The 24,972-nt window shown below is 41.2% G+C and overlaps 1 non-coding gene across 1 annotated transcript; it reads right to left on the bottom strand.

The window, feature by feature from the left end:
* Window positions 1–19,905: 19,905 nt before the first annotated feature.
* LOC130971333 (small nucleolar RNA R71) lies at window positions 19,906–20,013 on the bottom strand. Its single transcript, XR_009082557.1, has one exon. It is a non-coding gene; the product is annotated as a small nucleolar RNA R71 (small nucleolar RNA).
* Between the last annotated feature and the right edge of the window lie 4,959 nt (window positions 20,014–24,972).

The following is a 24,972-nucleotide window of genomic DNA, read 5'->3' on the forward strand; positions in this document are numbered from 1 at the left end:
AACAAAACATGCATGGACATACAAAGTTTACCAACGGAGGCCGCCATTATGGGACTCATCAATGGCCTACGAGAGGGACCTTTCAGCCAATCTATCTCAAAAAAGTACCCGACCTCCTTAGACAAAGTACAGGAACGAGCAGAAAAATACATCAACATGGAAGAAAACGCTCGGTTAGGAGAGACCTCAAAGTTAGGGCCTCCTACCGAGACAGAGACAAGGAATCCAAGAGAAAAAAAGATCGACAAGGGGAGAAAGTCAAAAAATACCATAATTTCACTCCTCTCAGGGCATCCCAGGTCGAGATATACAAAGAAGTCTGCCATACAGAAAAATTCCCGCCAGCACGGCCACTCAACGGCAAAAGGGGAGGAGGAAACCGGAAGGAATATTGTGAATAGCATCGAGTCCGAGGACACTCCACAAATGAATGCTTCGACTTAAAAAATATCATAGAAAAATTGGTGAGAGAAGGAAAATTAGATCGATTCCTGGCCACCCGAGATGATGATCAAAGAAAGAGACGAAGGGATGAAGATACCGAACGAACAAAACGATCACCTCGGACACCAGAAAGACATGTCCACATGATACACGGCGGATTCACAGCAGGTGGGATCTCCAAATCCTCTCGCAAAAGATATCTCAAAGAAGTATATCATGTCGAAGGAGAGGAGAAAGCACTCAACATTCCATCAATTACATTTACTAAAGAGGACGCATCCGGCATCATCACAGGACACGATGATCCCATGGTTATCACCATCATATTGGCAAACGCCAACCTATACCGCACCTTAATAGACCAAGGGAGTTCTGTCGACATCTTATTCAAAACAGCCTTTGATAAACTCGGCTTGGAAGAAAAAGAACTTAAAGCATATCCAAATAGCCTGTTTGGGATAGGAGATACCCCGGTTCGACCACTCGGATACATACCACTACATACACCTTCGGAAAAGGGGACCAATCCAGGACCCTCAAAATAGACTACATCGTATTCGATGTAAGTTCAGCTTACAACGCTCTCATAGGACGGACAACACTCAACCAACTCGGCACAATAGTCTCGACCCTACACCTATGTATGAAGTTCCCAACCCCAAAAGGGATAGCCACGATAAAAGCAGACCAGAAGACGGCACGTCGCTGTTATAACGAAAGCATAAACCTCAGAGGCAAAAGAGAAGAGTTCAACACTGATGACAGGTCATCATATACCCATTTTTCAAGCTAATTTCACTTGTTTTACTAGTCATTATGCACTTTCTTGCATCCTAAGTAAGCAATTTGGAATGAAAATGCATAACTACTTTAAATCAAACAACCACCATTAAATTGATGCTAAATCATGTGGTTTAAGCTAAAATTTATTGATTTTTAATGAATTATAAACCTTAGGAGGTTAGAGATACTTTGATTGGTTGTTTTGGTTTCTTGTAGGTGAAGAAAGGAAGAAAAGAAGAAAAACATGGCTTAAGAAGTGTGGCCAAGAAATGAGAAGTGTGGTGCAACAAAGAAGGAGGAGGCAAACACTGTCCTCCACAAGAGCACAATGCCCTCCAGGAGAGCAGCATAATGAACCAAGCCTTGAAAAGCAACATTGCCCTGCCGACAACAAGAGCGGAGCACAATTTGATGCCAAGGACCAAAGGAAGCAAAAACTCTGCCCTGCCCTCCTCAAGAGCAATATCGGGCTTTCATGGAAAATAATTCAAAGGAAATTGCTTCCTAGTGCTTCCTATGGGTTTCGAACCCAAGAGCAAGGAGGAAAGAAGTAGCGCTCAACCACAAGGAAAACAAGCAAAAATTGGCTTGCTTTCAATCTCCAAGAATCGAACACGGCACCATGAGGAAGCAAGGAACTAGGCGTTACTTTGTTGCCAAGAAAACCAAGGAAAAAGGAGCAACATGTGCCTCCACCGAGTTTCGAATGTGGGAGTTCACCATTGGCACATTGCCCTGCCCTCCACAAGGGCAGGGCAGCATTTCTTGGTGCATGGTGCAGCATCTTGGCACGGCCAGGACTTGAGCACTCGGCCAGCAGCACGCACGAATGGACAGCACTTGGCGCACCATGGCAACTCTGCCCTGCCCTCCACAAGGGCAGGGCAGCATCCTGCAGCATCACACGCAGCATGAGCACGTAATGAGGCTTCATCACACAATTTCCTGCTCTGCCCTCTACAAGGGCAGGGCAGCCTCCTGGAAGCTACTTTCTCACGGGCTCAAAATTAGATTAAAAATCCAATTTAATTCATTTCTTCACCAAATCAAAAGCCCATCCAAATTCCAAAATCCAAGAATAGAAAGTGTATAAATAGGAGATAGTTTGATGTAATTGGAGCTTCTTTTGATTTTTGAATTTTTACATTTTGAAACTTCATCTTCTCTGAGAGCTTTGAACTGAGATTTGAGAGAATTGGGAAGGAGAATTGATCTCTCTTCTTCCTCGTTCTTGCTTGAGCACTTTTTACTTTTCTTGTTTGAGTCTTGGGTATGAAGAATTGAGGAATTTCTGTCTCAATCTCCATTTAAGATCTCTTTGATTACCTCACTGCATAATTGAGTTGAATCCAGTTTCCTTTACTGCTTCCTCTTTAATTTCTTGTTAATTGCTTTGTGAATTTGGATCTGGGAAGGCAATTGAGATCTAGACTTTGCTATCTAGTCTCTGGAGTCCTGAGATCCCATTTTCCTTTTGGTTCTTTTGTGAACCCCTGCTTCAATTTACTTTCCCTTTCTGTTTGAGATCTAACAGAACTCAAATCATCTCTTGCTTTGCTAATTGTTGCAAATTTAATTTCCCTTGCTTGAATTCTGAAATCCAAGTCCTCAAATCCCTTTTCCATTCAAGCAATTTATATTTCTTGCACTTTAAGTTACTGCAATTTACATTTCTTGCACTTTAAGTTTCAGTCATTTAATTTCTTGTTCTTTAAGATTCAGCTCTTTTACTTTCAGTTCTCTTTAATTTCTATAATTCTTCCCTCCCCCTTTACATTTTCTATCATTTACTTACTGTTGGATACAAAATCACTCAACCAAAACTTGATTCGCTTGACTAAATCAACCACTAAACTAAAATTGCTCAATCCTTCAATCCTTGTGGGATCGACCTCACTCCCGTGAGTTTTATTACTTGATGCAACTCGGTACACTTGCCGCTGAGTTTTGTGTTGGATCGTTTTCCACACATCAAGTTTTTGGCGCCGTTGCTGGGGATTGATCAGATTGACAATGATTAAGTAAAGTGGAGATCTAGATCAAGCACTTTTTCTTTATTTTTAACTAACACGCTAACTGTTTGAATTTTTGCTTAAACTAACTAAAACTTCATTCTAGCAATAGATTGAAGTTTCACTGGTTTTCTGGATCTGTGTGTTTCATATTGTGTGTTTGTATGTCAGGTACAGGAAGAGCTTCCCCTATTCTCTCTGAAATTGACCAAAGAACTCTTCGAAGAATAAGAAGAGCTGAAAGAGGGAAGAACGTTATTGCAGAGGAAGAATCTGAGGAGGAATTCCAAGAAATGGAAGGAGATCCATCAAATCCCAATCAACCAGAAGAAGGGGCCAACAATAACCCACAACAAAGAAGAGTACTGGCTTCCTACACATTTGCAAATGCTAGACATTGTGGGAGTAGCATTCTTACCCCTAATGTCAATGCAAACAACTTTGAACTAAAGTCACAACTCATCACATTGGTCCAAAACAACTGCTCTTTTGGAGGAGGGCCATTGGAGGACCCGAATCAACATCTATCTACCTTCTTGAGAATTTGTGACACGGTCAAAACCAATGGTGTACCTCCTGACAGTTACAAGTTGCTGCTCTTTCCATTCTCTCTCATGGACAAAGCCACTCAATGGCTAGAAACATTTCCAAAGGAAAGCATCAACACTTGGGATGATTTGGTGAGCAAGTTTCTTGCCAAATTTTATCCCCCTCAAAGGATCATAAGATTGAAGACTGAGGTGCAGACATTCACTCAAATGGATGTTGAAAATTTATATGAGGCATGGGAAAGATATAAGGCTCTGCTAAGGAAATGTCCACCAGAAATGTTCACTGAGTGGGACAAGCTGCAGAACTTCTATGAAGGACTTACTCTGAAAGCTCAAGAGGCACTTGATCACTCAGCTGGAGGATCATTGCAATTGATGAAAACTACAGAGGAAGCTCAGAGCCTCATTGATATGGTGGCTAATAACCAATATTTCTTTACTCACCAAAGGCAACGCCAACCGTCACAGAGGAAGGGAGTGTTGGAATTAGAAGGAGTGGATACAATTTTGGCTCAACACAAAGTGATGCAGCAACAGATTCAGCAACAATTTGAGCAAATGGCCAAGAGAATTGATAACCTTCAAGTTACATCAGTGAGTGCCACAAGCCAACCATCAACTCTTTGGGAACATAATGAAGAGAACCAAGAAGAACAGCAACAAGAGCAAGTGCACTATATGAACAACCAAAATTCTGGATCAAATGAAGTGTATGGTGACACCTACAATCCATCTTGGAAGAACCACCCAAACCTTAGGTGGGGAGACAACCACAACCAAAACCAACAACCATGGCAAAGAAACTCAGCTCAAAACACTCCAAGAAACAACCAAAATCACAACCAGCAGCCAACTAACCAAAACTTTTACAGAAAACCCTGAAACAATTACCCTAACTCTAACCATTATCCACCCAATAACCAACCAACTAACCAAAACACTTACCATCATCCATCAACACCCCAAAACCAACCAATCTCACAAGACTCTCAGAGGATTACTAATCTAGAGCTGCTCATGGAGAAGATGATGAAGAACCAAGAATTGACAACAAAGAACCAAGAAGTTTCCATGAAGAGCCTAGAAAGGCAGATTGGACAAATCTCCAAGCAGATTTCTATAGAGAGACCTTCAAGCTCACTACCAAGTGATACCATTCCTAATCCAAAAGAAGAATGCAAAACCGTGCAATTAAGGAGTGGAAAGACATTGGTGGATGGCAACCAAGGAACAACCAAGAAACTTACAGAGAGTGACAAAAAACCAACAGAGAAAGATGGAGCTAACAACAAGGACATAACAAGCAAGAATGTCCCAGAAAAGCTCACAGAAGAGGACAACCAACCACAGAACTTAAAGAAAGGAAAGCAGATCATGGAAGAACCAAATCCAAAACAGCAGCAAGTGGAGAAGAGTCTTACACTTCCACTTCCCTATCCACAGAGATTCCAAAAAGAAGCAAAGGATCAACATTTCCACAAATTTCTTGAGACTTTCAAGAAGCTGGAAATCAACATACCTTTGGCTGAGGCATTGGAGCAAATGCCTCTATATGCCAAGTTCTTAAAGGAGCTCATCAATAAGAAAAGGAGTTGGAATGAGAAGGAGACTATAATGCTTAGTGAAGAATGTAGTGCACTAATCAAAAAGGGCTCCCTCCCAAGCTTGAAGATCCTGGAGGTTTCTTCCTACCTTGCACTATTGGAAGCCTATTCATCAACAAGGGGATGTGTGACTTAGGAGCGAGTATAAATCTAATTCCATCTTTTTTAGTGAAAAAGCTTGGCATATGAGAGGTGAAACCAATACAGATGTCCTTGGAATTGGTGGACCAATCAGTGGTATATCCTAAAGGGTTAATTGAGAACCTTTTAGTTAAGGTTGACAAGTTCATCTTTCCTGCAGACTTTGTGATCCTAGATTCATTAGAGAATGAGAATGACTCCATAATACTTGGTCGACCATTTTTGGCCACTGCTAGAGCCATTGTAGATATAGAGCAGGGAGAGCTAACCCTCAGGATGCATGAGGAGAGCATCACCTTGAAAGTGTTTCCAGAATCACAAAGTAATGAAGAAACAAGCAAGACAAATAGTGACTATCTTCTATGGCAAGCAACCAACAACACAGTGGAACAGAAGAATGAGCAGGTGCAAGGAGGGGAAGGAATTCAAAAAGAGGCCGGGATGATAAACAAAAAGGGAGGTATCACAACTCAAGTCACTGTCAAGGGAGACAGATCAACAAGAAAGGAAAAGAAGAAAAACAAGAAGAAGGCTTACAAAGGGTGGAAGAGAAAAAAATTCCCAACTGAAGGATTTTCCAAAGGTGACAAAGTGCAATTAGTATACCAACAGCTGGGAACAGAAGATCATTACACTGTCAACAAAGTACTCTCTCTTGAGCACATTGAAATTGAGCATCAAGGCACACAGAGAAAGCTTACAATGAGAGGGGACAAGTTGAGACATCACCAACATCAACCACCCTAAAGGGAGTTCAATGTCAAGCTAGTGACAATAAAGAAGCGCTTGTTGGGAGGCAACCCAACCTGAGGTAGTTTTCTTTTCATAGTTTTTTTTTTTCAATAAAAATGTTGAATAATTGGTATGTATTGTAAGGAGCTAAGTTTGGTGTTGCACACCAAAACAATTTAAGGGAGAATGAAAGATTCTAAGTTTGGTGTTCCACCAAAAATCTCATTTAAAAGCACATTCTCACCTCTTGCATAATGCTAGCTCCAAGCAATCAAACAAATTATCCAACTATTTAACTGCTTTCTAGTTTTAATTCCAAAACCTTTAGCAAGGACACAAGGTTTCACATATGGTTAAGTTGATGCATCGAAACTAGTGGCAAGGGACTAAGTTTGGTGTTCATACACCAAAGTAAGTTCAAAAAGCCATAATCATTTTTAGACTAACCAATTGCACAAAGGCTTGAGAAGCAAGCAACCTTTGAGAACTATGCAGGACAATAGCCAGCCATTGAAGATATTGTGCATCTTAACTCAAAGAGGACACAACAGAAGGAAGAATCAAAGGGCTGCAACATCAAAGGTTGTATCTAAACTTAATCCTTGTTACTGTAAAGTGTTTTGAATCTGGGAAGCATTGTATGTCCTGTTAAAGTGTTTATCTAGTTGCAAGTGAAATTGTTTGATAAGAATGCTGATCTGCAAGATGCTTGTCATTCATCACCTAGCTGAATTTTGTTTTGTTCCCCATATGCTTGAATAAAAGAGAATTGTTTGAATTAGAAAGTAGATATCCAATGTTGCATAAGTTAGAATGGAAGTTAATGGTGGTGAATGTGTTTGATTAAATGCATAACTCATTAAATAATTGCTGCATAATGCCATTTTTATTGAAGTGTGAGCTAGCTTGCTGTTATAAAGGTTCTTATCATTAAAGAAAAATCCCTTGAGAAAAAAAAAATAATAAAACAGAAAGAAAAAGAAGAAGAAAAAGCCAATGTGGCAAGAAAAACAAAGAATAAAGGCTGGACACCAATAGCTTGGACCCTAGGACACATGCCTGTGGTGTTCTTGTACTAGGATATGCTTGGATAAGTAAATTACGAGGGGTATTTCAAAACCCGGTCACTTAGATCAACTGATTTGGGATGGCCAATTGAAACTCCACAATAAAGAGCAACCTAGATACAGAACATTTAGTTATCCAAAGAGATGCTGGGCATCAATGATCCTAGGAAGAAATAGTGAGCCACGTGTCTGTGGTGGAAAGATGTTGAGTAAAAATAAAGCCAAAGGCTACTACTGCAACATTAGATACCAAGCCTTCAAAGAATAATAAGCTTGATAAGCAACATGAGAAAAGAAAAGTTAGTAAGGGAGCAAGTAAAGAATAAACCTTATAACAACAAGTTTAGTAAGCCTTTGAGGTATGTAACAGCAAATAATAACTTGAGTTATCATTGTCTGCATAAAAACTCCATGAATCAAGTTCTGCTATATGCCTAATAAGGATATGTTTGCTCTTCTTTTTCGTTTCATTTTCTCTTAGTGTTGACGCTTGCTTGGGGACAAGCAAGAATTAAGTTTGGTGTTGTGATGACAGGTCATCATATACCCATTTTTCAAGCTAATTTCACTTGTTTTACTAGTCTTTATGCACTTTCTTGCATCCTAAGTAAGCAATTTGGAATGAAAATGCATAACTTCTTTAAATCAAACAACCACCATTAAATTGATGCTAAATCATGAGGTTTAAGCTAAAATTTATTAATTTTTAATGAATTATAAACCTTATGAGTTTAGAGATACTTTGATTGGTTGTTCTGGTTTCTTGTAGGTGAAGAAAGGAAGAAAAGAAGAAAAACGTGGCTTAAGAAGTGTGGCCAAGAAATGAGAAGTGTGGTGCAACAAAGAAGGAGGAGGCAAACACTACCCTCCACAAGAGCACAATGCCCTCCAGGAGAGCAGCATAATGAACCAAGCCTTGAAAAGCAACATTGCCCTGCCGACAACAAGAGCGGAGCACAATTTGATGCCAAGGACCAAAGGAAGCAAAAACTCTGCCCTGCCCTCCTCAAGAGCAATATCGGGCTTTCATGGAAAATAATTCAAAGGAAATTGCTTCCTAGTGCTTCCTATGGGTTTCGAACCCAAGAGCAAGGAGGAAAGAAGTAGCGCTCAACCACAAGGAAAACAAGCAAAAATTGGCTTGCTTTCAATCTCCAAGAATCGAACACGGCACCATGAGAAAGCAAGGAACTAGGCGTTACTTTGTTGCCAAGAAAACCAAGGAAAAAGGAGCAACATGTGCCTCCACCGAGTTTCGAACGTGGGACTTCACCATTGGCACATTGCCCTACCCTCCACAAGGGCAGGTGATGACAAGTCATCATATACCCATTTTTCAAGCTAATTTCACTTGTTTTGTTAGCATTTATGCACTTTCTTGCATCCTAAGTTAGTGATTTGGAGTGAAAATGCATAACTTCTTTAAATCAAGCAACCACCATGAATTTAATGTTAATCATTGAGGTTTGAGCTCATTTTAATTGAATTTTAATTGATTTATAAGCCTCTTGAATTTAGTGATACTTTGAGTGGTTGTTTGGTTCATTATAGGTGAAGAAAAGAAAAGAAAATGAAAAGCGTGGCCTAAGAAGCGTGACACAAGAAAAGGAAAGCGTGGCCAAAAGAGGAGAGAAGCGTGCCGCAACTAATGAGGGAAGCAACCTTGCCCTCCACAAGGGCAGACTGCCCTCTAGGAGGGCAACATTAGGTGACCAAACAAGAAAAGGCAACCTTGCCCTGCCCACTCCAAGGGCAGAGCACAAAATGGTGCCTTGGAGCCAAGAGAAGCAAACTCTGCCCTGCCCTTGTGGAGAGCAGAATCGGGCTCCATGAGGAAGAAAATCAAGGAGAAAATATCAACTATGCATGCTACAAGGCTCGAGCAAGGGACCATAAGGAAGCCAAAGACTAAGGGTGACTAGCGTGCCAAGAAACCAAGAAAATAATTAGCGTGTTTGCACCCTCCCAGGATCGAACCCACGATGTGAAGGAAGGGACCTTGCCCTGCCCTTGACGCGGGCAGGGCAGAAATTTGAATGGCGCACCAACTTTGCTTCCTGGCGCACCAATTTCCTCGTCCTGGCAGCATCTGGCGCGCGCGTTCCTTCCCTGGCGCACCAAACCGATCCTGCCCTGCCCTTGGCGCGGGCAGGGCAGCGTCCCACGCACCAACGTGCATCGCGCGCACGCGCGCTCCTCAATTCTGGCGCATCAACATTTTCTGCCCCGCCCTTGGCGCGGGCAGGGCAGCCTCTGGCGCACCAACCTCATGCCAGACGCGCACCACGCAGCACCAAAACGCACCATGGCCGCACCAACTCCAAGCACCAAGCATCAATTTTCTGCCCTGCCCTCCACAAGGGCAGGGCAGCCTCCTGGGAGTGGTTTTTGGGCCAAAATTCAAATTAAAAATTCATTTGAATTCATTTCTTCACCAATCCAAAAGCCCATCCAAATCCCATTATCCAAGAATAGAAAGTGTATAAATAGGAGTTAGTTTGATGTAATTAGGACCTTTATGCTCACTTTTGAATTTTTACTTTTACCTTGGCTTTTGAATTTCCACTTTCACATTCCTTTGGAGCTTTGACTCTCTTGGAATTGTTCTTGAGAGAATTGGCCGAGAACTGAGAGGATCAAGGGAGAATTGATTGATCTCCTTCCTCATTTCCCTTGGGCAATTCTACTCTCTGTTTTTCTGAGTATTGGGTGTGTGAAATTGGGGAAATTCTGTCCCAATTCCCATTCAAACTCTTTGCACTTTGATTTCTGCATAATTAAATTCCAATTCTGTTCTTCTATTGCTTCTTCTTTAATTTTCTGTCAATCGCTTAGTTCATTCAGATCTGGGAAGGAAATTGGGTTTTAGGCTCTGCTACCTAAGCCCTTGGGATCCTGAGATCACAATTTCACTTTTGGTTCTTCTGTGAACCTTTGCTGCGTTTTATTTTCTCTTTGTTTGAATGCTCTTTGCTTCTGATTTACTTTCTGCTCAACCATTTACTGCAATTTACTTCTTCTTTGTTTAAATCTTACAATCCCATTCCTCAATTCCCTTTTACTTTCTAGCAATTTATCTTTCTTGCCATTTAAGTTACTGCAATTTAAGTTTCTTGCACTTTAAGTTTCAGTCATTTACTTTCTTGCTATTTAAGATTCTGCACATTTACAATTCTGTTCTTCAATTTACTGCATTTCTCCCTTCTCCCTTTACATTTACTGTCATTTAATTTCTGTTAAACACAAACCACTCAATCAAAACTTGATTCGCTTGACTAAATCACCCACTAAACTAAAATTGCTCAATCCTTCAATCCCTGTGGGATCGACCTCACTCATGTGAGTTATTATTACTTGATGCGACCCGGTACACTTGCCGGTGAGTTTTGTGTTGGATCGTTTTCCACACATCAGCAGGGCAGCATTTCCTGGTGCATGGCGCAGCATCTTGGCACGGCCAGGACTTGAGCACCCGGCCAGCAGCACGCACGCACGGACAGCACTTGGCGCACCATGGCAACTCTGCCCTGCCCTCCACAAGGGCAGGGCAGCATCTTGCAGCATCACACATAGCACGAGCACGCAATGAGGCTTCATCACACAATTTCCTGCTCTGCCCTCCACAAGGGCAGGGCAGCCTCCTGGAATCTACTTTCTCATGGGCTCAAAATTGGATTAAAAATCCAATTTAATTCATTTCTTCACCAAATCAAAAGCCTATCCAAATTCCAAAATCCAAGAATAGAAAATGTATAAATAGGAGATAGTTTGATGTAATTGGAGCTTCTTTTGATTTTTGAAGTTTTACATTTTAAAACTTCATCTTCTCTAAGAGCTTTGAACTGAGATTTGAGAGAATTGGGAAGGAGAATTGATCTCTCTTCTTCCTCGTTCTTGCTTGAGCACTTTTTACTTTTCTTGTTTGAGTCTTGGGTGTGAAGAATTGAGGAATTTCTGTCTCAATCTCCATTTAAGATCTCTTTGATTACCTCACTGCATAATTGAGTTGAATCCAGTTTCCTTTACTGCTTCCTCTTTAATTTCTTGTTAATTGCTTTGTGAATTTGGATCTGGGAAGGCAATTGAGATCTAGACTTTGCTATCTAGTCTCTGGAGTCCTGAGATCCCATTTTCCTTTTGGTTCTTCTGTGAACCGCTGCTGCAATTTACTTTCCCTTTCTGTTTGAGATCTAACAGAACTCAAATCATCTCTTGCTTTGATAATTGTTGCAAATTTAGTTTCCCTTGCTTGAATTCTGAAATCCCAGTCCTCAAATCCCTTTTCCATTCAAGAAATTTATATTTCTTGCACTTTAAGTTACTGCAATTTACATTTCTTGCACTTTAAGTTTCAGTCATTTAATTTCTTGTTCTTTAAGATTCAGCTCTTTTACTTTCAGTTCTCTTTAATTTCTGCAATTCTTCCCTCCCCCTTTACATTTTCTGTCATTTACTTACTGTTGGATACAAAATCACTCAAACAAAACTTGATTCGCTTGACTAAATCAACCACTAAACTAAAATTGCTCAATCCTTCAATCCTTGTGGGATCGACCTTACTCCCGTGAGTTTTATTACTTGGTGCGACCCGGTACACTTGCCGGTGAGTTTTGTGTTGGATCGTTTTCCACACATCACACACAATCAAGCTGGGCAGAGTTCAACGACGAGAAGAACTTCGTCCCCAGCCAGAAGGCGAGATAGAAAAGATTCAGATCGGGGACACCTAAAAAAAACAACCAATATCGGCACAGTCCTAAAAGGAGATTTAAAAGAATTACTAATACAATTCTTGCGAGACAACATCGATCTCTTCGCGTGGAAAGCCGCAGACATACCAGGCATAGACCCTAAGCTAATGTGTCATAAGTTGGCAGTTTATCCAGGATCTCGACCGGTGCAGCAGAGACGAAGAAAACTTGGGCCAGAGCGATCCCAAGCTGTGGACGAGCAAGTACAGGCACTACTGGAAGCTGGATTCATAAGAGAAGTCAAATACCCGCTATGGCTAGCCAACGTTGTCTTGGTGAAAAATCAAATGGGAAGTGGTGAATGTGCACCGATTACACCGATCTCAACAAGGCTTGTCCAAAAGATCCATACCCACTCCCAAGTATTGATACTCTAGTCGATGCTTCCTCCGGATACAAATATCTCTCGTTTATAGACGCATACTCGGGGTACAATCAAATTTCCATGTATCCACCAGATCAAGAAAAGACCTCGTTCCTAACACCGAAAGCAAACCACTGCTACATTGTGATGCCTTTCGGTCTCAAGAACGCAGGAGCTACTTATCAAAGGCTAATGAATAAAGTCTTCGCGGATTACATCGGAAAGATCATGGAAGTCTACGTGGACGACATGCTAATAAAAACACAAAGCGAAGAGACATTATTGTCCGACCTAGCCCAAGTGTTTGACACCATCAGGAAGCATGATATGCGACTCAATCCCGCGAAATGCACCTTTGCAGTAGAAGCAGGCAAATTCTTAGGCTTCATGCTCACACAAAGAGGAATTGAAGCAAATCCAGATAAATGCCAGGCCATACTCAACATGAGGAGCCCAACCTGTGTCAAAGAAGTACAACAGCTCAACGGAAGATTGGCTGCCTTATCCCGGTTCTTAGCAGGAGCCGCGATAAGATCCCTTCCCTTCTATGCTACTTTAAGAAAGGGTAAACAATTCGAATGGACGACAGAGTGCGAACAAGCCTTCCAAAACTTTAAGAAGTTCTTAGGACAGCCACCTATCCTATCTCGACCACGAGAAGGAGAACCACTCATATTATATCTCGCAGTAGGAAGCCAAGCAGTAGCATCAGCACTAGTTAGAGAATACGAAAATGGACAACAACCCGTCTACTTTATTAGCAAAACACTACAGGGATCCGAGCTGAACTACCAGAAAATAGAAAAATTTGCCTACACTCTCATTCTAACATCTCGGCGACTCCGCCCTTACTTCCAGGCCCACACCATTAAAATTCGAACTAATCAGCCCTTAAATGGAATATTGCAAAAAATAGATTTAGCGGGCAGAATTCTACAATGGGCAGTCGAGTTGTCGATCTCCAATACAAAGCTCAGACGGCCATTAAATCACAATATCTGGCCGACTTTATCGCGGAATTCACAGATACTCTGGAAACCCTCACAGAGTGGAATCTCTATGTGGACGGCTCTTCAAATAAAACTGGAAGCGGCGCAGGGGTGATAATAGAAAGCAACCAGGGAACCCAAGTTGAGCTCTCCCTCAAGTTCGGGTTCCCGGCTTCGAATAATTAGGCGGAATACGAAGCATTGCTAGCTGGATTGAAGCTGGCCGAAGAGATTGGAGCTAAAAAACTCAATATCTACAGCGATTCGCAAGTGGTCACGTCACAAATAATAGGGAACTACAAAGCTAAAGATCCCACCATGAAAAAGTACTTGGATAAGACCAAGGAACATCTCGGGAAAATCAGAGAATATAAGATCTGTCATATACCTTGTGAACAAAATGCCCGAGCTGACGTACTCTCGAAACTGGCCAGCACCAAACCAGGGGGCAACAATAGAATTCTCATACAGGAAATACTACAGAACCCGTCAATCTCGGAAGAACAAAAAGTCCTAACCATAACAAGCCAGGACTAAGGATGGATAACCCCCATAATCAACTACCTCAAAACAGGAACACTCCCCACAGAAGAAAAAGAAGCAAAAAGGTTAAAAAGAGAGGCACAGTACTACTCCATCATAAACAACACCCTGTACAAAAGGGGGATTTCAGCACCATTACTAAAATGCGTGTCGACCTCCCACACCAGGGAAGTGTTAGAAGAAGTACACGGCGGCATTTGTGCCAATCATCTCGGAGCACGGGCTCTTGCCAAGAAGATACTTCGGGCAGGGTTTTATTGGCCAACTCTACAGAAAGAATCTACAGAATTCGTAAAGACATGTCCACCGTGTCAGAAACATGCCAACTTTCACATCGCCCCGCCAGAAGAACTCATCAGCGTGACTTCACCTTGGCCATTTGCAAAATGGAGACTTGACCTTCTCGGCCCCTTCCCCCAGGGATCAGGGCAAGTTAAATTCCTCATAGTAGGGGTAGATTACTTTACAAAGTGGATCGAGGCAGAACCCCTAGCCAATGCCACCGCCCAAAGAAGTCGAAAATTGTTGGGCTGAAACATTGTCACGAGGTTTGGAGTTCCATATTCAATAACTGCAAATAATGGCACTCAATTCACAGATGCGGGCTTCAGAAAGTTAGTAGCCGACTTGAATATAAAGCACCAGTACACCTCCGTCGAGCATCCACAAGCCAATGGACAGGCCGAAGCCGCCAACAAAGTCATATTGGCAGGGTTAAAATGGAGACTGCAAGATGCAAAGGGAGCCTGGGCAGAGGAGCTTCCACAGGTCCTATGGGCATACCGAACAACGCCACACTCCACCACAAAGGAATCCCCCTTTCGGTTAGCATACGGAATGGAGGCAATGATTCCAGTAGAAATTGAGGAAGGATCGCATAGAGTAGTCCATTATAATGAGGGAGCAAACTCCCAACTTCAGAAGGAAGAGCTCGACCTACTACCTGAAATCCAAGAAAGAGCTCAGATCCGAGAAGAAGCTCTAAAGCACCGAATGGCTTCCAGATATAATCAAAGAGTAGTACCGAGAAGTTTTGCTGAGAACGATCTCATCTTAATCCAAAATGACATTGGAACAACTCGACCCGGAGAAGGAAAGCTGGCAGCAAACTGGAAAGGACCCTACCGAGTCATAGAAGTACTTGGGAAGGGCTACTAAAGACTGTCCGAGCTTGATGGATGAGAGCTTCCCCGATCATGGCACGCCTGCAACCTAAGAACGTACTACAGTTAGAAAAGGTAAAGGATCTCACTAAATGGATGCGCTCTTTTTCCTGAAAAGGTTTTTTAATGAGGCACCAAGTCGAGACCTAGACCATACCCGACTTAAAGGGATGAGAAAATTCCCACATGTATATATTTGCATTTTTCTTTGAATAAAGTTTACTGAGATATTCTACAAGATTCCAAGACGCATTAATCTAAAGTATTCATCGTTCGATTATAAACCAACAGGTCGGCAGAAAGTGAAAAACAAATTCACTACACGACCACGATAAAGATAACCGTCCGATAAAGGTGAAAACGCGATTCACCCAAAGGACGATCTAAAGATGCCAACCAGTTTCTACAAATTGGCAACGATGAACACAAAATAATGTAAGAAGTTATCGGAAGCAATCCAAAAAAGAACCTGACGAGGTCTTACGGACAGCTAATATAATAACTTAAAGACTGGCCGACGTTCGGAAGTCGGACCAAGTCAACCCAAGTTATAAGTAAACCCTGGAAAGAGGTCTGGCCAACCCTATTAAAGAGGATTACTTTAACTTAGAAGGGCCTGACATAACAAAGTCAGCCTAAAACAAAAAGTTATACAAGTAGTCCCTGAAAGAGATCTGACAAAGATCCAAGAAAGAGGACTACAAAAAATAACTTAAAGGAGACCGACATAACCAAGTCGGACTCCTACCACTAAAAAGTTATACAAGTAGTCCCTGAAAGAGATCTGACAAAGATCCAAGAAAGATGACTACAAAAAATAACTTAAAGGAGACCGACATAACCAAGTCGAACTCCTACCGCTAAAAAGTTATACAAGTAGTCCCTGAAAAAGATCTGACAAAGATCCAAGAAAGAGGACTACAAAAAAAAAAAAACTTAAAGGAGACTGATGAGCGGATAAATTGTACGCTTTTTGGCATTGTTTTTAGTATGTTTTTGATATGATTTAGTTGAGTTTTTATTATATTTTTATTAGTTTTTAGTTAAAATTCACTTTTCTGGACTTTACTATGAGTTTGTGTTTTTTTCTGTGATTTCAGGTATTTTCTGGCTGAAATTGAGGGATCTGAGCAAAAATCTGATCCAGAGACTCAAAAGGACTGCAGATGCTGTTGGATTCTGACCTCCCTGCACTCGAAGTGGATTTTATGGAGCTACAGAAGCCCAATTGGCGCGCTCTCAACGGCGTTGGAAAGTAGACATCCTGGGCTTTCCAGCAATATATGATAGTCCATACTTTGCCCAAGATTTGATGGCCCAAACCGGCGTTCAAAGTCACCTCAAGAAATTCCAGCGTTAAACGCCGGAACTTGCACCTAATTGGGAGTTAAACGCCCAAACTGGCATAAAAGCTGGCGTTTAACTCCAAGAAGAGTCTCTACACGAAAATGCTTCATTGCTCAGCCCAAGCACACACCAAGTGGGCCCGGAAGTGGATTTTTATGTCATTTACTCATCTCTGTACACCCTAGGCTACTAGTTCTCTATATATAGGACCTTTTACTATTGTATTTATCATCTTTGGACATCTAGTTCTTAGATCATTGGGAGGCTGGCCTCACGGCCATGCCTAGACCTTGTTCTTATGTATTTTCAACGGTGGAGTTTCTACACACCATAGATTAAGGTGTGGAGCTCTGCTGTACCTCGAGTATTAATGCAATTACTATTGTTCTTCTATTCAATTCCGCTTGTTCTTTGTCCAAGATATCACTTGTTCTTCAACTTGATGAAGGTGATGATTGACGCCCATCATCATTCTCACCCATGAATAAAGTGACTGACAACCACTCTTGTTCTACAAGCATTCGAGGCTTAGTGAATATCTCTTGGATTTCTGATTGCACGATGCATGGTTGATCGCCTGACAACCGAGTGCTCGCCTGACAAACGAGCCAGCCATTCCGTGAGATCAGAGTCTTCGTGGTATAGGCGAGAACTGATGGCGGCATTCAAGAGAATCCGGAAGGTCTCACCTTGTCTGTGGTATTCTGAGTAGGATTCAATGATTGAATGACTGTGACGTGCTTCAAACTCCTAGCAGGCTAGGGCGTTAGTGACAGACGCAAAAGTATCAATGGATATTATTCCGGCCTGAACGAGAACCGACAGATGATTAGCCTATGCTGTGACAGAGCATCAGGGACGTATTTTCACTGAGAGGATGGGAGGTAGCTGCTGACAACAGTGAAACCCTACACAAGCTTGCCATGGAAAGGAGTAAGAAGGATTGGATGAAGGCAGTAGGAAAGCAGAGAGACGGAAGGGAAGGCATCTTCATACGCTTGTCTGAAGCTCTTACACCAATGATATACATAAGTATCTCTATCTTTATCTTTATGCTTTATTCGTTTATCACTATACCCATTTGAGTCTGCCTGACTGAGATTTACAAGATGACCATAGCTTGCTTCATACCACCAATCTCCGTGGGATCGACCCTTACTCGCGTAAGGTTTATTACTTGGACGACCCAGTGCACTTGCTGGTTAGTTGTGCGAAGTTGTGTTTATGCCATGGTATTGAGCACCAAGTCTTTGGAGCCATTACTAGGGATTGTTTATGTTTTGAAAAGTATTGATCACAATTTCGTGCACCAAGTTTTTGGCGCCGTTGCCGGGGATTGTTCTTGAGTATGGACAACTGACGGTTCATCTTGTTGCTTAGATTAGGTATTATTTTTCTTCAGAGTTCTTAAGAATGAATTCTAGTGTTTCAAGGTGATGTTCTTATCATCACCAAAGCTGATTGATCATCATCAATTTAGCTCTTGAATGCAATGTCTTGCTGAAGCTTAGCTAGCTATGTCTAATTCCTTTAGACTAAAGCTTTAGACTAACATTGCATGATTCCTGGAATTCTCATTAAGAATTTTGATACCTTTATTTTCCTTTTCACTTAATTTTCGAAAAAACACGAAAAAATTACAAAATCATAAAATCCAAAAATATGTCTTGTTTGAGTCTAGAGTCTCATCTTAAGCTTAGTATCAATTGCATGTTTCTGTTCTTATTGCATTCATGCATGTGTCTTCATTAATCTTCAAGATGTTCTTGATGATTTCCTTGTTTTGATCTTTGAATTCTCTTGACTTGAGTGTTTATGTGTCTCATATGCATTCTCATTAGTGTCAGTAGTATGCAAACTGCTAAGTTTGGTGTCTTGCATGCATTGTTATTTGATTTCAATTGCATTTTGGTTATTTCTTACTGATAAAAATCCAAAAATATTTTCAATTTGTGTCTTCTCAAGTCAATAATACAAGAGAATTGAAGATTCATAACATGCTGCAGAGGAATTGCACAGAAAAAGCTGGGCGTTCAAAACGCCCAGTGAAGAAGGACAGACTGGCGTTTAAACGCCAGCCAGGGTACCTGGTTGGGCGTTTAACGCCCAAAAAGGGTGCATTTTGGGCGTTAAACGCCAGAATGTATACCATTCTGGGCGTTTAACGCCAGGATGGTGCTAGGGGGAAGATTTTGTTTTCAAATCAATTTTTTTTTCAAGTTTTCAAAGTTTTTCAAAATCAAATCTTTTTCAAATCAAATCTTTTCAATCAAATCTTTTTCAAAATCAATTTCTTTCCTTTTTCAAAGATACTTACTAACAATTAATGATTTGATTGAACATTTTTTTCTTTCCTGTTGAGGAAGGTTTTATGTTTGAATCATATCTTTTCTTGTTAGGCAAGTCATTAATTTTTTAAAATCATATCTTTTCAAATTGTTTTCAAATCATATCTTTTAAAATTGTTTTCAAATCATATTTTCTCAATCACATTTTTTTTAAACCAATCATATCTTCTTAATCACATCTTTTTCAAAATAGTTTTCAATCAAATCTTTTTAACTTCTAATTTCAAAATCTTTTTCAAAAATCACTTGATTTCTTTCCCACTCTTATTTCGAAAATCAATTAGTGTTTTCAAAAATTTTTCAAAATCTTTTACTTAATTTTCGAAAATTACTTCCCTTCTTCTCACATCCTTCTGTTTATGGACTAACACTATCCCTTAATGCAAAATTCGAACTCAATCTTCTTTGATAAGTTCGAATTTTCTACTTCTGTCTTCTATTTCTCTTCTTCCTCTGACACCTCAAGGAATCTCTATACTGTGACATAGAGGATTCCATATTTTCTTGTTCACTTCTCTTTCATATGAGCAGGAACAAAGACAAAGGCATTCTTGTTGAAGCTGACCCTGAACCTGAAAGGACCTTGAAGAGAAAGCTAAGAGAAGCCAAAACACAACTCTCTTTAGAGGACCTGACCGAATTCTTCAAAGAAGAAGAACACATGGCAGCCGAAAACAACAACAATGCCAACAATGCAAGGAAGGTGCTGGGTGACTTTACTGCACCTACTCCCAACTTCTATGGGAGAAGCATCTCTATCCCTACCATTGGAGCAAACAACTTTGAGCTTAAGCCTCAATTAGTTTCTCTAATGCAACAGAATTGCAAGTTCCATGGACTTCCATTGGAAGATCCTCATCAGTTTTTAGCTGAGTTCTTGCAAATCTGTGACACAGTCAAGACTAATGGGGTTGACCCTGAGGTTTACAGACTGATGCTATTCCCTTTTGTTGTAAGAGACAGAGCTAGGACATGGTTGGACTCTCAACCTAAAGAAAGCCTGGACTCTTGGGAAAAGCTAGTCAATGCCTTCTTGGCAAAGTTCTTTCCACCACAAAGATGGAGTAAGCTTAGAGTGGAAGTCCAAACCTTCAGACAGAAGGATGGAGAATCCCTCTATGAAGCTTGGGAAAGATACAAACAATTAATCAGAAAATGTCCCTCAGACATGCTTTCTGAATGGAGCATCATAGGTATTTTCTATGATGGTCTCTCTGAACTATCTAAGATGTCCTTGGATAGCTCTGCTGGAGGATCTCTTCATCTGAAGAAGACGCCTACAGAGGCTCAATAGCTAATTGAAATGGTTGCAAATAACCAATTCATGTACACTTCTGAAAGGAATCCTGTGAACAATGGGACTAATCAGAAGAAAGGAGTTCTTGAGATTGACACTCTGAACGCCATTTTGGCTCAGAATAAAATATTGACTCAACAAGTCAATTTGATTTCTCAAAGTCTGTCTGGAATGCAAAATGCACCAAACAGTACTAAGGATGCTTCATCTAAGGAAGAAGCTTATGATCCTGAGAACCCTTCAATGGAAGAGGTGAATTACCTAGGAGAACCCTATGGAAACACCTATAACTCTTCATGGAGAAATCACCCAAATTTCTCATGGAAGAATCAAGAAAGACCTCAACAAGGTTTCAATAACAATAATGGTGGAAGAAACAGGTTTAGCAATAGCAAGCCTTTTCCATCATCTTCTCAGCAACAGACAGAGAGTGCTAAGCAGAACCCCTCTGACTTAGCAACCATGGTCTCTGATCTAATCAAAACCACTCAAAGTTTCATGAATGAAACAAGGTCTTCCATTAGGAATTTGGAAGCACAAGTGGGACAGCTGAACAAGAAAGTTACTGAACTCCCTCCTAGTACTCTCCCAAGTAATACAGAAGAAAATCCAAAAGGAGAGTGCAAAGCCATAACCATGGCCGAATCTAGAGAGGGAAGAGAGGAAGTGGACGCCACTGAGGAAGGCCTCAATGGGCGTGCACTAGCCTCCAATGAGTTCCCCAATGAGGAACCATGGGAATCTGAGGCTCAAAATGAGACCATAGAGATTCCATTGAACTTACTTCTGCCTTTCATGAGCTCTGATGAGTATTCTTCCTCTGAAGAGGATGAGAATGTCACTGAAGAGCAAGTTGCTAAATACCTTGGAGCAATCATGAAGCTAAATGACAAGTTATTTGGAAATGAGACTTGGGAAGATGAACCTCCCTTGCTCACCAAAGAACTGGATGACTTGTCTAGGCAGAAATTGCCTCAAAAGAGGCAAGATCCTGGGAAGTTTTCCATACCTTGTACCATAGGCACCATGACCTTCAAAGAAGACCTTGTGTGACTTAGGGTCAAGTGTAAACCTCATGCCTCTCTCTGCAATGGAGAAGCTAGGGATCTTTGAGGTACAAGCTGCAAGAATCTCACTAGAGATGGCAGACAATTCAAGAAAACAAGCTCATGGACTTGTAGAGAATGTTCTGGTAAAAGTTGAAGACCATTACATCCCTACTGACTTCATAGTCCTAGAGACTGGAAAGTGCATGGATGAATCCATCATCCTTGGCAGACCCTTCCTAGCCACAGCAAAAGCTGTGATTGATGTTGATGGAGGTGAACTGATCATTCAAGTGAATGAAAAATCCTTGGTGTTTAAGGCTCAAGGATATCCCTCTGTCACCATGGAGAAGAAGCATGAAGAGCTTCTCTCAAATCAGAGTCAAACAGAGCCCCCACAGTCAAACTCTAAGTTTGGTGTTGGGAGGCCACAACCAAACTCTAAGTTTGGTGTTGAACCCCCACATTCAAACTCTAAGTTTGGTGTTGGGAGGTTCCCACGTTGCTGAGTATCTGTGAGGCTCCATGAGAGTCCTCTGTCAAGCTAATGACATTAAAGAAGCGCTTGTTGGGAGGCAACCCAATGTTTTATAATTAACTATTTCCTTTTGTTATTTTATCTTTTTTGTAGGTTGATGATCATAAGAAGTCACAAAATCAATGAAAAAAGCAAAACCAGAATGAAAAACAGGAAGAAAAACAGCACACCCTGGAGGAAGAACTCACTGGCGTTTAAACGCCAGTGAGGCTAGCAGTTGGGCATTTAACGCCCAGTCTGGCACCATTCTGGGCGTTTAACGCCAGAAAGGGGCACCAGACTGGCGTTAAACGCCAGGAAAGGGCAAGAACCTGGCGTTAAACGCCAGAAATGGGCACCAACCTGGCATTTAACGCCAGAATTGGCTCAAAACGTGATTTTTGATGCCATTTGGTGCAGGGATGACTTTTCCTTGACACCTAAGGATCTGTGGACCCCACAGGATCCCCACAAACCCCTCACCTATCAAATCCCATCTCTCTTCACCACTCACCTCCATAAATCCCCACTTACCTCACCATCCAAATTCAAACCACTACTTCTTCCCCTTTTGGCCTAACCACAAAGCCATCTCCCTCTCCTCCATTTCTTCTTCTCTACTCTCTTCTTTCTTCTTTTGCTCGAGGACGAGCAAACCTTTTAAGTTTGGTGTGGTAAAAGTATTGCTCTTTGTTTTTCCATAACCATTTATGGCATCCAAAGCCGGTTCAACTGAGAAGGCATGACCTCAAGCCCATCACTAAGAAGAAGATGGAGCAAACAAGAGACCCCTCTCATTAAGAGATCCCTAAGATACCTCAAGGGATGCACTTTCCTCCACAAGACTATTGGGAGCAACTGAACACCTCCCTAGGAGAATTAAGTTCCAACATGGGACAACTAAGGGTGGAGCACCAAGAACACTCCATCATCCTCCATGAAATTAGAGAAGATCAAAGAATCATGAGAGAGGAGCAACAAAGACAAGGAAGAGACATTGAGGAGCTCAAGCACTCCATAGGATCTTCAAGAGAAAGAAAGAGCCGCCATCACTAAGGTGGACCCGTTCTTTAATCTCCTTGTTCTTTATTTTTCTGTTTTTCGAATTTTAGTGCTTTATGTTTATCCATGTTTGTGTCTTATGATCATTAGTGTCTTAGTGTCTATGCCTTAAAGCTATGAATATGAATCCATCACCTTTCTTAAATGAAAACTGTTTTTATCACAAAAGAACAAGAAGTACAGGATTTCAAATTCATCTTTAAAACTAGCTTAATTAGTTTGATGTGGTGACAATACTTTTTGTTTTCTGAATGCATGCTTAAACAGTGCATATGTCTTTTGAATTTGTGATTCATGAATGTTAAAATTGTTGGCTCTTGAAAGAATGATGAAAAAGGAGACATGTTACTGAGGATCTGAAAAATCATAAAAATGATTCTTGAAGCAAGAAAAAGCAGTGAATACAAAAAAAAAGGGGGGGAGAAAGAAAAAGAAAAAGAAAAAGAAAGAAATAAAGTTGTGATCCAAGGCAAAAAGAGTGTGCTTAAGAACCCTGGACACCTCTAATTGGAGACTTTAGCAAAGCTGAGTCACAATCTGAAAAGGTTCACCCAATTATGTGTCTGTGGCATGTATGTATCCGGTGGTAATACTGGAAGACAGAGTGCTTTGGGCCACAGCCAAGACTCAATAAGTAGCTGTGTTCAAGAATCATCATACTTAACTAGGAGAATCAATAACACTATCTGGATTCGGAGTTCCTAAAGAAGCCAATCATTCTGAATTTCTAAGGATAAAGTGAGATGCCAAAACTGTTCGGAGGCAAAAAGCTACTAATCCCGCTCATCTAATTTGGAGCTTAGTTTCATTGATAATCTGGAGTCTATAGTATATTCTCTTCTTTTTATCTTATTTGATTTTCAGTTACTTGGGGACAAGCAACAATTTAAGTTTGGTGTTGTGATGAGCGAATAAATTGTACGCTTTTTGGCATTGTTTTTAGTATATTTTTGATATGATTTAGTTGAGTTTTTATTATATTTTTATTAGTTTTTAGTTAAAATTCACTTTTCTGGACTTTACTATGAGTTTGTGTGTTTTTCTGTGATTTCAGGTATTTTCTGGCTGAAATTGAGGGATCTGAGCAAAAATCTGATCCAGAGACTCAAAAGGACTGCAGATGCTGTTGGATTCTGACCTCCCTGCACTCGAAGTGGATTTTCTGGAGCTACAGAAGCCCAATTGGCGCGATCTCAACGGCGTTGGAAAGTAGACATCCTGGGCTTTCCAGCAATATATGATAGTCCATACTTTGCCCAAGATTTGATGGCCCAAACCGGCGTTCAAAGTCACCTCAAGAAATTCCAGCGTTAAACGCCGGAACTTGCACCTAATTGGGAGTTAAACGCCCAAACTGGCATAAAAGCTGGCGTTTAACTCCAAGAAGAGTCTCTACACGAAAATGCTTCATTGCTCAGCCCAAGCACACACCAAGTGGGCCCGGAAGTGGATTTTTATGTCATTTACTCATCTCTGTACACCCTAGGCTACTAGTTCTCTATATATAGGACCTTTTACTATTGTATTTATCATCTTTGGACATCTAGTTCTTAGATCATTGGGAGGCTGGCCTCACGGCCATGCCTAGAGCTTGTTCTTATGTATTTTCAACGGTGGAGTTTCTACACACCATAGATTAAGGTGTGGAGCTCTGCTGTACCTCGAGTATTAATGCAATTACTATTGTTCTTCTATTCAATTCCGCTTGTTCTTTGTCCAAGATATCACTTGTTCTTCAACTTGATGAAGGTGATGATTGACGCCCATCATCATTCTCACCCATGAATAAAGTGACTGACAACCACTCTTTTTCTACAAGCATTCGAGGCTTAGTGAATATCTCTTGGATTTCTGATTGCACGATGCATGGTTGATCGCCTGACAACCGAGTGCTCGCCTGACAAACGAGCCAGCCATTCCGTGAGATCAGAGTCTTCGTGGTATAGGCGAGAACTGATGGCGGCATTCAAGAGAATCCGGAAGGTCTCACCTTGTCTGTGGTATTCTGAGTAGGACTCAATGATTGAATGACTGTGACGTGCTTCAAACTCCTAGCAGGCTAGGGCGTTAGTGACAGACGCAAAAGTATCAATGGATATTATTCCGGCCTGAACGAGAACCGACAGATGATTAGCCTATGCTGTGACAGAGCATCAGGGACGTATTTTCACTGAGAGGATGGGAGGTAGCTGCTGACAACAGTGAAACCCT

The sequence above is a fragment of the Arachis stenosperma genome, chromosome 3, assembly GCF_014773155.1.
Source record: "Arachis stenosperma cultivar V10309 chromosome 3, arast.V10309.gnm1.PFL2, whole genome shotgun sequence".
Classification (NCBI taxonomy): Eukaryota; Viridiplantae; Streptophyta; class Magnoliopsida; order Fabales; family Fabaceae; genus Arachis; species Arachis stenosperma.